Source organism: Tiliqua scincoides, chromosome 2 (genome assembly GCF_035046505.1).
Source record: "Tiliqua scincoides isolate rTilSci1 chromosome 2, rTilSci1.hap2, whole genome shotgun sequence".
Classification (NCBI taxonomy): domain Eukaryota; kingdom Metazoa; phylum Chordata; class Lepidosauria; order Squamata; family Scincidae; genus Tiliqua; species Tiliqua scincoides.
This window is the reverse complement of record NC_089822.1, coordinates 43,075,105-43,078,326: the sequence shown is the minus strand read 5'-3', so window position 1 is coordinate 43,078,326 and position 3,222 is coordinate 43,075,105. Positions and strand designations below refer to the sequence as shown.

The following is a 3,222-nucleotide window of genomic DNA, read 5'->3' as shown; positions in this document are numbered from 1 at the left end:
AGTGTGGATTCCGAGCCAACAGGTCCACCACTGATATGGTATTCTCCCTTAGACAACTGCAGGAGAAATGCAGGGAACAACGACAGCCACTCTTTATAGCCTTCATAGATCTCACAAAGGCTTTCGACCTGGTCAGCAGAGACGGCCTCTTCAAGATTCTCCCCAAGATTGGATGTCCACCCAGGCTCCTCAGCATCATCAGATCCTTCCACAAGGACATGAAGGGCACTGTTGTCTTCGATGGCTCCACATCAGACCCTTTTGACATCCGAAGCGGAGTGAAGCAGGGCTGTGTTCTTGCACCAACCTTGTTTGGGATTTTCTTCGCTGTCCTGCTGAAGCAGGCCTTTGGAACTGCAACAGAAGGCATCTATCTCCGGACCAGATCAGACGGAAAGCTCTTCAACCTCTCCAGACTGAGAGCAAAATCCAAAGTCCAGCTGAAATGTCTGCGTGACTTCCTCTTTGCCGACGATGCAGCTGTCACTACCCACTCTGCCAAAGATCTCCAGCAGCTCATGGATCGTTTTAGCAAGGCCTGCCAAGATTTTGGACTGACAATCAGCCTGAAGAAAACACAGGTCACGGTTCAGGATGTGGACTCACCTCCCTGCATTACAATCTCTGAGCATGAACTGGAGGTTGTCCATGACTTTGTGTACCTTGGCTCAACGATCTCCGACACTCATTCTCTCGATGCCGAGCTAAACAGGCGCATCGGTAAAGCAGCTACCACGTTTTCCAGACTCACAAAGAGAGTCTGGTCCAACAAGAAGCTGACGGAACATACCAAGATCCAGGTCTACAGAGCTTGCGTCCTGAGTACACTTCTGTACTGCAGCGAGTCATGGACTCTTCGCCCACAACAGGAGAGGAAACTGAGCGCTTTCCACATGCGCTGCCTCCGACGCATCCTCGGCATCACCTGGCAGGACAAAGTTCCAAACAACACAGTCCTGGAACGTGCTGGAATCCCTAGCATGTATTCACTGCTGAAACAGAGACGCCTGCGTTGGCTTGGTCATGTCGTGAGAATGGATGATGGCCGGATCCCAAAGGATCTCCTCTATGGAGAACTCGTGCAAGGAAAGCGCCCTACAGGTAGACCACAGCTGCGATACAAGGACATCTGCAAGAGGGATCTGAAGGCCTTAGGGATGGACCTCAACAAGTGGGAAACCCTGGCCTCTGAGCGGCCCGCTTGGAGGCAGGCTGTGCAGCATGGCCTTTCCCAGTTTGAAGAGACACTTTGCCAACAGTCTGAGGCTAAGAGGCAAAGAAGGAAGGCCCATAGCCAGGGAGACAGACCAGGGACAGACTGCACTTGCTCCCGGTGTGGAAGGGATTGTCACTCCCGGATTGGCCTTTTCAGCCACACTAGACGCTGTTCCAGAACCACCTTTCAGAGCGCGATACCATAGTCTTTCGAGACTGAAGGTTGCCAATACAAATAATATAATATACACAAACATGATAAGAAAATCCAGATTTTTTTTCTTACATATCAGATCCAACTTCACAGATTTTCCACAGTGTTTTTGTCTTCTTATTTTCTTCATGGTTGTCCCTGATTTAAAAATCCCCACCCCAACTAATTGCACGCTCTTGTGAGGAAGAGAGGCAATGTTTAAGCTCACTATGCGATTTAAACGATGTTTTTGGCAGGTAGAGGTTTGCAAAGCTGGATTTTCTTTGTATTGATCTCTCATTTGTCAGGCAACTTCATTAAGGAAAGCTGCAGGAATGACTTTGAAAAGGGAGCTCAATATTTTCAAGACTCAGGCCCAAAAGGGATCTGTGTGCTTGGCTGAAGACTGTAAAAACAGTCACAGCAGGAAGGATAAAAACAGGCAATGGAAGCTAGCAAGAGACTGATAGCAGCCAAATTATTTAATGTCTAGATATATATATATCTAAATCTGAGCTTAGTCAACCAAGGATTGAAGGGGGGAGGATTGAACAGTGCACAGAAGAGGGCACAGGGCACAAAAGCTCAAAAGTGCCTGCTTGAAGGCAAACACCTGCCACAGTTTTGGCTTCAATGTACTGAAATGGGCAGGCATACGCACATTATGAGCATGTCCAGTTGGAGCAACCAAACTGGGTGGGGGGGAGAGTAAATTCAGAACTAGGAATTGGAATGTCTCTTGGGGACAGAAAGGAAAAGGACATGAAATACAAGAGCAAATTCCCCCCTCCGTCCACTGTTAGGCAGAAAGGCACTCTAGTAGTTCCTGGTACCCTAAATTCTAGTTTTGTGTTTTAATCAACACTGTGATGACCTGTCTTCAACATCAGGGTTGTCAAAGTTTTACAGTTCATTGCTTTTAATGAGAATTCTCTTCTGAAAGTTCATCTTGAATGCAGGCTACAGAGCTCAAAAGTCTGAGTTAAACTGACACAGTATACACTCTCTTTAGGTTTACTGTATGCATTTACTGTTGAGAGATTCACCTACTGTAGATAGATTCATTCAACAGGGAAAAATCAGGAATACATAAGCACACTTAAGAGGGATTTGCATCATCTCACTTTTACAGCAGGAGAAATGCCACATGATGACCTCTACAACAGGAATGTTCTGTAGATCATTGAGCAATGTCCCCCCCCCCTTCCATAAATCATCAGGTTGAGTTATTGAATAATTTCCTTTTCTTTTCAGACAATCATCTGTACAACTAATTAATCAATCCTTTGGTATTTCCCTAGCTTTGAAATGCAACTTCAAGTGCTATACAAGTACGCATCGCAACTGTTACCCTGAACATGCCCGATCTCGTCTGATCTCGGAAGCTAAGCAGGGTCAGGCCTGGTTAGTATTTGGATGGGAGACTGCCTGGGAATACCAGGTGCTGTAGGCTTATACCAGAGTCTTTCGAGACTGAAGGTTGCCAACCATCACTTAATGACAGGGATACATTCCCTGAAGTCCAGCATTAACCAATGATGTCATTATACGAACAAGTACCTACAGTTATTTCTATGCTTGTGACGATGAGCTTGGGAGCCTTTCTTGTGCTCTCTGTGAACTGCCTCAGCTTCCATGTGGCTGAAGCAGCTTGTAACATTGCCCAGAGGTCCCACATGGCCTACCTTGATTGAGCATGCCCAAAAAAGCCTGCCAAGTGCATTCCGAATCCATCCCACTGCTCTGCACCTGGAAGGCTGCTGCTCACTGGCTGTCCCGCTACTACTGTTCATGAACCTGAAAGTGCTGGCTGC

The 3,222-nt window shown here is 46.9% G+C and overlaps 1 pseudogene; it reads left to right on the top strand.

The window, feature by feature from the left end:
• The first annotated feature begins 2,739 nt into the window (after positions 1-2,739).
• On the top strand, positions 2,740-2,861 carry LOC136642751 (5S ribosomal RNA; annotated as a pseudogene).
• Positions 2,862-3,222: the final 361 nt, after the last annotated feature.